Source organism: Sipha flava, unplaced genomic scaffold, assembly GCF_003268045.1.
Source record: "Sipha flava isolate LNK unplaced genomic scaffold, YSA_version1 66_pilon_pilon, whole genome shotgun sequence".
Classification (NCBI taxonomy): Eukaryota; Metazoa; Arthropoda; class Insecta; order Hemiptera; family Aphididae; genus Sipha; species Sipha flava.
In genome coordinates, this window is record NW_020273606.1 from 1,766,525 (window position 1) to 1,778,810 (window position 12,286).

The following is a 12,286-nucleotide window of genomic DNA, read 5'->3' on the forward strand; positions in this document are numbered from 1 at the left end:
TCTGACGCATTTTCATTTTCGATTTTTTCCACATTAAGAAAACATTTACTATCAACTACGAACACGTGTTTGAACGAGTAAAATATGAATAATCGCAACTGTTTGATATACATTTGGAAATTTATCGTCATCTTTTGACGATTTTCGATTGAAAAAAATATGCAGCATTCAAATTTATGCCTAGGTATAATTTTAATCTTAAAAATACGTTTTATATTATATTTGCAAACTGTGATCCGTTGATGTGTCAATCGTTTGCATTACGATACGTAGAAACTTATTAATATTAAAAAAAAGTATTAAAATTCAATGTCGGAGTTGAATAATTTTCTTTTTTTCCATTTATTGAACATTTTCAATACGTTGAAGTCATTTAATATTCTATTTATTTTTACTTATCGAAGGGCATCGATATCTCCACCTTTATGATTCTAAGAACGTATGATGGAAACTTGATTCCGCCCAGTTGTATTTGCTGTTGACGTATTTACTATATTCTTGAGTAGATTCTTGCATACATTATTTTTGTGTTCAATGTAATTATTAATTATCATATTTTCCAGTTGTGGTACAAGCTGAAAAAAAATCGAAATTCAACCTTGGGGACAATGATTCATTCCCAATTATGTACAGCCGTAATAACTACCTATATACAGTATAGTTATTGAACAATCTATAAGTGAACAAATGACCCAGAATATAATCCGCATCATTGTTTGTTGTATTATTTTTCGCTTGCGGTTAATCTATTTTTTATTTTTTTTTATTTTTAGATTTCCTTTGATAATACCATGGCTGGTTACGATTTTTAATGTTATTATTATTATTTTTATTTTTTATTTTAATTTTAAATTCTAGTATAAAATCGAATTCGTATTTCAGATTTGTATTTGAAAGCAATAAAAACAAAACAAAAAGTTTTTAAACTCATTTATATCATAAGAGTATTATAAATTTATACTCTGGATTTTATCCTAACGCAGATAGTATGTAGCAATCTTACATGAGTCTACCCACTTGCTGCTAAAAGTACTATTGAGTATATGAAATCGTAGTCATAATAATCTATAGAACATTTTTTTCTGTCGATTTCAACGTTGTTTTTTTAATTATTTAAGTATTTCTGTGCATCCTTGAGTTTTAATTATTTTCACTAATAATAATACAGTATAAAGTATCGCGAATTTATTTGCCTACAACCTGATTACCATGTTATAAACGTTTGTTCGCTTGGCAGGATACACCTATTGTTTGATACTATTATTGGTATTATTTTCTTATAAATAATTTCATGTTGAAAATGCATAATAATTATTTAATATATTGTGGTTTTATAGTATTGGACTGCAGTTTGTTGTTAAGCGAACCGGTTAGTACTTGAGTCCTAAAGGCATTCGTCAAATGATTTATCCACGAACATAGACGACCTGCAGCGATCTTCCTTATAATACTCTTATCTACTGTTTTCGTATCAAAAGTTGTTTCTAGTCTAAAACATGACGGAAATGCAATATAATATTATGCTCATAAACGTGACCAATCTTAATTCTGAAAAATTATAAAACCATACAGAGGTTATAGGGAGCACCATTATTAAAACCATAAATAAATGGTATATCTTACACAATACTTTCTCCTTAATCCGACTTTTTCCATGAAAGTCTTATCGAAAGTGATAAATTCAAATGTTTAAAACGAGTATTCTTTTGAGACGTTAGAAAAGTTAAACCTCTCAGAGCGCTTGTTCAAATTTATGTAATAGCTGAAAGCTCAACTTGTCAATAGAGAAAGAAAGTGTGCGCTAATTTATGACTTATTTTATCACTTTTGAAATTCACAATGCTCGAAAATTAGTGGGCATATTATATATCATGTACCTATACGTGATTATTATTTTGTCTGCGCACCACTGTGTAATATTTTCTAAAGCGGTTTTATATACCAATTATATCTGTAACATATATTTGAATCCAGAGATCGATTTTTGTTTTTAAAAATCTTCTCGAACCATAAAATACTTATTTATTATTAAAAAACAAAACCGGTCAGCCGATTATGTAACAATTTTCATTCTTTTAGGTTTGTAGACAAATCGTCTGCACGTGAAAGGATATACAGATTGCCCACATTCTTATTATTTTCGTTCTGCATTGCAAATTAAGTAATTGTTCAAATAAAACGGCTTAACTTCATTATAATATATGTCTATTGAATGGTCGCCAAACATGTATTTTCAGTTGTCATTTTTTTTTCAGTTTCTTAAAACTTAACTGTTTGACGTGAGGTTACGCAACTAATTATTTTTATTTTTGAAATATAGTATGTATATTTGAAATGATAACTCGTACGGACGATGAAAAAAGAGAGTAGCCCGTAAATTATATTATCTGGTCATCTACTGTGAATCATTATTAATCGAGATGTTACGAGAGAAATAATTCTGTATCCATATTTTTCTTGCACTCGTAAACTTAATTACATAAATTATGCAAACCATTCGGCCATTTGTTGCCTTGTTTGCCTGTGAGATTTTATGATAAGTGTATTACCTTGTAATTATTACTTTAACTGTTATTAATTAATCATCATTATTATTATACGCATTGTAATTGTAACAACCCGACGGCAAATGTTTGTATATACTATAGCGTTTTATGAAATACTGTTCATTATTCTGTTTTCGTTTGAAACTTTGTAAAATAAATAAATTATGAATGTTTTCTGATGAAACATACCAGTTCAGAGGATATATTTGTTGAAACGATGGCAATCAGATGAAAAATATTTAGTCAAGTAACGAGTTGACTATCATATTATCATATATTTTTTGCTTCGTCATATGTACTCATGAATGTTTTCTCTCTTTTTTTTTTCAATTAATATTACTTTTTTTTTTTTTTTGATATGTTAATACTAGTTTTTCAATTTTTCTTACAAACAAGAATGATTTAATTTATTATATATTTTATTAGAATATACATTGTTAATTGTTGGGAGAATATAATATGCATAACAAAATATGATAGTCATATTTTCGTACCTAATGATTAAATGATTACATTTTTTCTTAAAAACTGAAATATTGAATAAAAAATAAATAAATAGAATTAAAGATTTTGATTAACTCTTTGATTTTTTTACAATTATTCGAATAAATAGTTCAAATAAATGTTAAAAAAATTTAAATATTTTGTTTCGTGTAATTTATGTAAATATTAATTTTGTAAAATATTGACACTCTGACTGCAGTATATAATGTGAATACCGATCAAAATCGAAACAACATTAAAGAGTTTTGGGATTCAGTATTTAAGTATTGTATTAAATGCAACTAACTTAGAATTAAACTAACCTGTCATACCAATTTACTAACCAGTTGTGCTAATCGATTGCGACTGATCACTAGTCAGTATCAACTCTATGACGTGTATCGAGTCCAATATACAATTCCATCAACAGAAAAATGGCAAGTATACTGAATCGCTGTCGTAGGTTTTTGTGTATAAATAATTATTTAAATTTATATCGATTTTTAAAAAATGGTTTTAATCAATCGTGAAGTATAAATGTGTACTGAACGTTTGGATCATGGTACGTAACATCATTAAGTATTACCGTTACGTGTATGTTGTAATCGATTTCCGTACCTACCTATATGAGTATTGAAACGTCTCAGGTTTTGCGCCAGACCCGTGCATCATTATTAAAACGTAGTGACTCAATAATAGAAAACAAAACAAACACTCGCCTATAGAATAAATAAATTACATAAAAACGAACGACTACCTACATATAGACATATATTTTGCTGGTTTAAAAACTGCAATTCGTTTGATACGAATATATTTGCAATGGTTTCCTATCTACATCGAAATCGAATTATCACATTGTGTATAGACGAGCGATTATGGTTAGTATATACATATTTGAAAAACAAACGTACTTTAGGTATAAACATTAAAGAATAAATATTGAACTATTTTGAATATTTCGAATAAGTATTTTTCAAAACATAATATCATGAATTACTTTGTTAGAAATTTTAATTAATTTGTTTGTTGTTAATTCAAACACTTTTGGAAAATTATACAATAAACAGGAAGAGAATAAAGTAATATTATGATTAACATTGAATAACCATCATCCTTTGTATTCAACTGCACTTGACATTTTTATTTAGATTAATTGAACAGTATACTGCGAGAGTGCGATTAAATATAATGTAACGTTGGCTACGCAAAAAAAAAAAAATTTATTAAAAATTTGGTAGGTACTATACGAGACACTATTTCACAGTGTACCCAGCGAGATATTTTCGTTGTTAACATTTTAAATATTGTCATTATGTATACTAATTTTTCATGATATATTTCCATAGTGGGACATTAATGTTTTTAAAATGGTTGTATTATTGAATGAACATTAATATGATTAATTGAACGACGATTTATATGCATTTGCATATTTATTTTCTTATAATTCTTTTTTTTAATTTTTCTTAAGTATTTACTATGTATTTTAATAGTTGTATAATTGTTATTGTATAAGGGATAAATCTGTCTATAAAAAATTTAGAAAAGTATTATCAAAATACGAAGACTATGACACACTGACATATTAAAAATTTTAAATCGTGAAAGGGAATCGATTCAAACCAGTGAAGATTTATCTCCAAAATATATGATATTTTTTAAATACACATTTATTACTTTCGTAGACATGGAAAGGTAATTTTTAAGAAGAGCCGGATTAAATAGGGGGACAGAGGGTATCTGCCTCTAGACGCAAGATTTTAAAGGCGCAAAGTTTTAGGTACCATTTAGAGTTAAAAAAAGCTATTAGTAAAAAAAGTACTGAATGTTTACCCCGGAGTGCAAAATATCTCAATTCGGCCCTGTTTTCAAGACACAAAAATCTATTGACTAGCAAATGCAGATTAATAGTTTTTGAAAATATAGCTAAAAAAATTCTCATAAAATGAAATTCAAATTTAGGTAAGAAAATTTCTTTTAGGATATATTTTTGATATTAATTTATTTCTCTATTTTTATAGATTGATATTACCTTCCAAATTATTTTGGTAAATAAATTCCTTAAAAATAAAATGAAAGAAGAGTATTTATAGTAGGGTTCCATAATTTTAAATGTATTTTTTATGCATTATTTTAATAAAACCATCAAAAATAAATGTTTTTATTGCTAAATAAATTTATTGCATGTTTTTTTTTCATACATATTTTTAATATTTTGATGCATATATTGCATATATTTGTGCATATTTAAGATTTTTTTAACGCATATTTGGTTGATTTTAATGTATATAAATTCACGCTCTTATGATTAATATGCATAAATAGGTGTAGCCAGTGCAGATATTCAGGGTAAACTTTATTTTTAAATTTAAAAATAGCGCAAGCAGACATGAGCGATTCTGCTAATCAAGGATAATGCTTGTTTTTTTACTTCAATGTGGATTACTCTTTTGTGTATACCCCGAACAAGAGGCTTGGCTATAAATGTGATAATTTATTAATTTATGAATATGAGTAATCAAAGTTCGAATTAAATTCTTGCTTACCGATAAATCGACAAAGTAATTATTTTATTTGTATGGTTTTATTTGAATATATCAGCTATCTTATGGATCATACTATTTATTATATAAGTATTTAGTTGAAATGTCTATTAAATATTTATATTTATAAACGGTAATCAGTCGGGTTTAGAATATAGATTTGGCATGCAATAACAGCATTGATGTAGTCTTTATTTCAATTTACATGGATATAATATGTGTTATTATAATGTAATATTATTATTGACAACCAATCCAAATGTTTTATCATTTACAAATGGGCTTCAAATAGTTTGCGAAAATAGGTATAGTTAATAATGTATTTTTCTCAGCACCTACAAAGCAACAAATGAGTTATCATACATAACTCCTTTGATGTAAAATTGAATTATGCTCCACCATGATATCTATATTATTCGTTTTGTAAAAAATATTATACAACCATAAGTTAATATTCCAAAAAAGTAAGCATCAAATTATATTGGTTTTATAATGAGGATCTTTTAATTTTTTATTTCTGTAAATATATTGGTTGGAAAATCTTTTTCAAAAGTTATACATTATAGTAAATTTATAGATTAATATTAAGATACGGATGGCGTATGAATATTTTAAAAACTGGTCACATTTTATTTTCACAATAATTTTTCAAATATCAAGATTCTCTAAATAAAATAATAAAAATGTAAATTTTAATACATTATCCTAAAATGTTAGTATTTAATTATTTTAATTAAATATTGGTATGTGCAAGTATTGTGAAATTCAAATAACAAAAAAAGAAAAATTACAGTGGGAATCGGTATGTATATTACTACGAATATATGTTAAAGACTCTTTATATTGAAATTGAAGTTTATAGTTTTTTATTATTTTTTTTTTATTATTATTTAAAAATCTAATATAAACATGATTATCTTTTTCTCTTGGCTTATTTGAGGCCATTTAGATCCATCGCCGCTTTCACTATGCCTCTCCACGTCTTTCTATCCATCGCTAATCTTTCTCCATCTGTGATTCCTAAGAGTTTCAGATCTTTTTTTACTCGGTCGTTCCACCGCTGTCTTGGTCGTGCTCTTGGTGTTGTTCGATCTGGCTTCCACATTGTGACCTTTTTTATTATACTACCCTCCGCTCTCCATATATATCCTGCCCAGTTAAGTCTTCGACTGTTTAGAACACCCACTATATCAGCTTCATTATATAATTATCTTAGTTCTGCGTTCGTTCTTCGTTCGTATTCGTTGTTTTCAGTATTCTTTTTAGGGCCGAAGATCCTCCTTAGTATTTTCCTTTCAAACGTCATTAGCTTCTTCTCATCTGCCTTCGTTGATGCCCATGCTGCGCAAGCGTACAATACTATAGGCCTGACCAGGACTTTGTAAAGTCTGATTTTTGTTCTCCTTGATAGTAGTTTTGACTTAAACAGCGATACCAGTGAGAAATAGCACTTATTCTTTGCTATTATTCTACGATTGATTTCCTCATGGTAATTTGCCCTTTCATTTACGTCTACTCCAAGATAATTAAAATTAGGTACTTTTTTAAATGTCATATCTCCCACTGAAATTTAATTTTAATGATGTTGCCTTCGTGATACAATTAGGTATTTAGTCTTGTCTTCATTGATGTTTAGTCCTATACTTTTTCAATCATCTATTAATTTATTAGCTGTGTTTCTTATTTGGTCTTCTGTTTCACTCATTATAATTATATTACCCGCGTACGCTGTCATCACCATATTTTGTTCTCCAATTTTTAGACCTATGAAGTCTTCTTGCACTTTTTTTACCACTGACTCCAGAGCAATGTTGAAGAGTATGGGGGATAATGCATCTCCTTGTCTCAGACCAGTTTCTACAGGAAACATGAATTATAGCCATTGAAAAAAAAACTTTTTTATTATTAAATTAAATTTTACATAATTCAGTAGTACGGAATATTTGAAGTTTTACAAGTATTGTCCATTAATGTTAACACAATAGGGAAAATAGTGTAACTGTATATTAAGTAGGTAGTACCATTTCTATAAACGAAATGAAATGAGATTATATTAATTTATTTTATGCGTTTATATTTTTCTTTATACCTACTTCTTATTGGTGTATAATATGTGAATTTGGGTTGTAGAAGGCAAACACTTTTAAAATACATTTCTAACTCTCAACCCTTTAAAATATATATACATATAGAGTTTAACGTTTTATTTAAAAATTACTTTTAATTTTGATTATCAAGTTAAGTCAATGTTGCACTCTTAATACAAGGGTTAGTTAAACGAAAAGTCATACTGACTCGTAAGTTAAATATCTTATACACAATACATAAAGTCTTACGCTGCAGTTGACGCAATTAAATAATTAACGCTTTACCTACCTCTTTATTAATTTTACTTGTATCACACGTCAGATTATTTTATGCAATACGTTCTTTAAAGAAGATTTATTCGACAATGATGTGTCTATTGTTTATGTATTGTGTAATAAACATATGGCACCTAGAACACAGCGCAAATAATGTACCTAATGAATATATAGTGATTGTTATCTAACTCGGTGTTACTACATTTTACAAGATCCGACTAATAAAACACTCGTGCGATACATTAGTTATATGAAGGTGATATTCAATGATAATAAAATTTGTTATTTGGAAACTGCCGGAAAACATATGTGCACGGCGTAAATTTAATTGCATTTATTTTGCACATTATAACCAAACGATATAATATATATATATACATATTATGATTAAGCGTGTTGTGTAAAACAAGTAAACATTATTTACTCTTAAACATACCTAATATAACGAGCTAGATGTCAAGAACCAATTAAGAGTCAGCGACTGTAAAGCAATGACGATTGTTTCTCGACGAAAATAATATTTGGACATAGGTATAGGTAAGAAATATAAAAAAAAAAAAAATAGGATGCCACAACTAGATTCGGTGGAAACATAATGTATTGAGTGAATATATTACTCAACAGGTACTTACCTACATTATGCAATCAACATTTCGACAAAACATTGGTATCACTCGAACATTTAATGAAATGCATAGGTCTAGATATTGTAATGCAAACCGTGCATGAATGTTACAGCCGAAGAAGATACCGGTTTATATTATAAAATATGGTCATTCATTGTATTGATACTAATGATTTCTAGATTTCTCCAGTATTTCTTATAACATTGACCGTTTTACATGTTAACTTTTTGAAATGTATAAACGCATTTGCTTCACCCCTTTAAAAAGTATTCTTCAAATACGGAAACTTAATGGCACTTACTTTGGTTACAAATACAATAGTGTATAAAATTATTTTCGTTAAATGTTTACCCCTCTCCGAAATATTAGAAAATTAACAACGTTATATTGAAATCGTTATTTAAGGCAATGTTAAAAGTTTGAAATTAATTAAATGTATTATTCGTGTAAGTAATATTTTAACACACTATCAAGTACGGTATCAAGTTACACATTACATTGGGCACGATTTCAATTTTTCCACCTACTAATTTCCATATACATTTAGAAATACTAACTTCACGATCTCATGGTTCATTTAATAGTTTATTTTATGAATGTTATTGCCAATAACTTATTGCTGTCCTATTATGGAACACCCAGTTAATGCAAACAAACAGACACTTAGTCAAACAATTTACGACATGATATTGTATTATAAAAGAATAATATTTAAATGTTTAAAAAAATAGAACAATGATTATAATCTACAGCCTTATATTTAATGATTCTTATTGATTTAATGTTATTTTTTCTCAGTAGGTATATATTACATCAACAATCATTAAATTTGAACATAACTATAAAAGTATTATATTATTTTTTATGCTATCTATTCTTTAGTTTTTTTTAATACGAGTAATGTTGTATATTATAATGAGCGTTAACTTACATAAAAGTATGACTCATACATGAATCAAAAAAAACATTTGGTAATTGAGATAATAATTTATGATTGGTATTTTTTTACTAATTAATATAAATATATTTATAATAAGTTTTAATAATAGGCCATATATTTTACTTCAAGGATTATTAAAATAATATTTATTTATTTTAATTATAAATTTAATATTAATTTAAATTTATAAATTTATAATTTTATTAATATATATAAAAGTATAGTGAACAAAGGTAACAACCTACCATTTTAGGAAACTGGTAGTGAAATTATAAGTACGTTTAGACGTTTATTTTATTTATATTACGTAAATATAATTGCTTTATACTAAAATTATTTGAATTAAACTTAAAGATTTTAAAAATCTAATCAATTTTCCTTTTGACATAAATTGTCTAAATTTTGATGATAATATAATAATAGACAAAATATAAATAAAACTCTAAAGTGTACTTAAGGTTATTTTTGTACCATATTTCTGACAGACTATGAGTTCAAATATTGCATACTTTGATCATATTTTATTGATAGTCCGGTTTTATTAAAATGTACTCGTAAATTGTTACCTCCGTATTATTTACTAAGAAATGACTTGATGTGACGTTATTGATCAAGTAATCATAATAATATAACAATTTAGATTATTTAAAAATTTTATTTATTAACAATAAAGGTTTTTTACTATTAGTGTCCAACGAGGTTTGACTATAAATGTATACTACGAGTTACTAAAAAGTTAATGCAGTAGCAATGATGTGAGGATAGATAATACCTTTCATAGTCTCATTGAGCTTTTATTTTTATTTTCTCTATGTATTTTTTAATTTTAAAATTTCTATTGTCTTTTTTCAATTTTTAAAATAGTTAAAAGCATGACAGGAATTAATATTTTGTCCTTATTCTATTTATCTTGATTGGAATAATACAATAAATATGTAAATATTGTTACTTAAGTATGTGGTAAGCAGATGACCTCTTCCCTTTGCATGAGAAAAATCTTGAATACGACACTGCGACGAGCCAATTTTATAATACAATAGGTAAATTTTCACGGAGCTGTGAATATTTTTCGGTTAATAACCGAGGTTTAAAATATTTTTTGTAAATATAATATAATTATCCGAGAAGTTTGTGTTCCATAAGTGGAGGGATGGGAAAATCTGGGTCGTTTCTTTGTGCATGAGATCTTAATGCAAACATCACACCGATTAAAATATGAGCGACCAACCTTCCGCCGCGAAGGAAGCGAGAACACGGCTACTCGAAAACGGCACAATGTACTCGCATGTCAAATACTTTGGTATATATAAATATATTTATATGTAAATTAAATAAATATGAAATACCATTGCAGGCGTCTGGCATTCGGTTATTCGTTTTGAAACCGCGTACTGCGTATGCGGCATAGTGAAATACAATCGCGCGTTACCAACTCCGTTTACTTATTCGTACGGTTATGTAAACGCTCACTCTTTTTTTATTTTTATTTTTTCAAAGGATCGTAGGCGTTGAACGGCCCGTAATGCGGTGCAGACCGGGGCGTCATGTTGTGTGCGAAAATCGTGCTGGTAATCCCTACACAAAGTAGTCTGGACGGGAATTAGAACGGCAAGATAAAACGCGGGGAGCCCACAAGATCCACGTACAATCGAGGTCGGAGAGAAAACACAAAGTCAAATTCGCAGTGTTCTCGGGATACGTGCGCGCCTACACGGACGTGGAAATCTGTGCCCGAAAAAAAAATAATACAATTATTAAACGTTAAAAAAAAAACCCGAACAATGACCAAGGTAATTGTAAAAAGACGGTGTAATGCAAACGGATGACGAACCTTATATTCTAATATTATTATTGCTTACACAGATGCGATCAACGGCCACGAGCGTATGCATATAAGTATGCTTTATTTTACCAATTTGTTATATTCATACTATTGTTTTGTATTTTATGTGAAATGTTTTTACAGTACTTACACGTACGTTCCGTTGATAGTTCGTAAGTTTTCACTTGAATTACCGCAGGCACCTGAACAATAATTATAATTTGAAATAAATTACGAATTAAAACTATTATTTTATCGTTTTATTTTTTTATTCATAGAATTACGTCCGTACAGTATTTGAAAATAGTGTGTTAATATACAACACGATCTTAAGAGAGATTATTTGCTGAAGTATTATTTAGGAATCGCGGAGTTAACAATGCAGTGTATATTAGTTTTTCCACCCTATGTAATGTACTATACCCAAATAGTGCCACGTGATTTGACTTGAAAACACAAGCTTCGGATGTATATCATAAATTCATTGTTCCACAACTAACATAATATTTCCGAGGGAAAATATTTTTCACGTGCCACTCACCATCCGTACACATGATGAATTATTAAATAGATATGACCGTAAAGTATTGCGGGGAGATGGGGCGGGTCGATAGGAATATTTATTAAGTTCGTGATTGCCTTATAGCGCGTCGCTGGAAAAATAATAAAAATCTTTTCGCTTTAAAATGTATAATTGGTAAACAATTAATTTCGTATTCTTTGTTGTTGACGTTTAGAAAAAACGTAGGTACACAAAAAAAAATGACACATATGATAATTAGGAGTGGCAATTATTTTTTGGGTTTGAATTTGTCCGAATTAAACTAGGGATTTTTTAATTAAATTCACGAGCTACAAAATACATACATAATGCATTATTAGTTTACTAAACAAATAATGATGTTAAAACATGCTTACGGTACAATATTATGTATAGCAATATTTTTTGATTGAGACAAT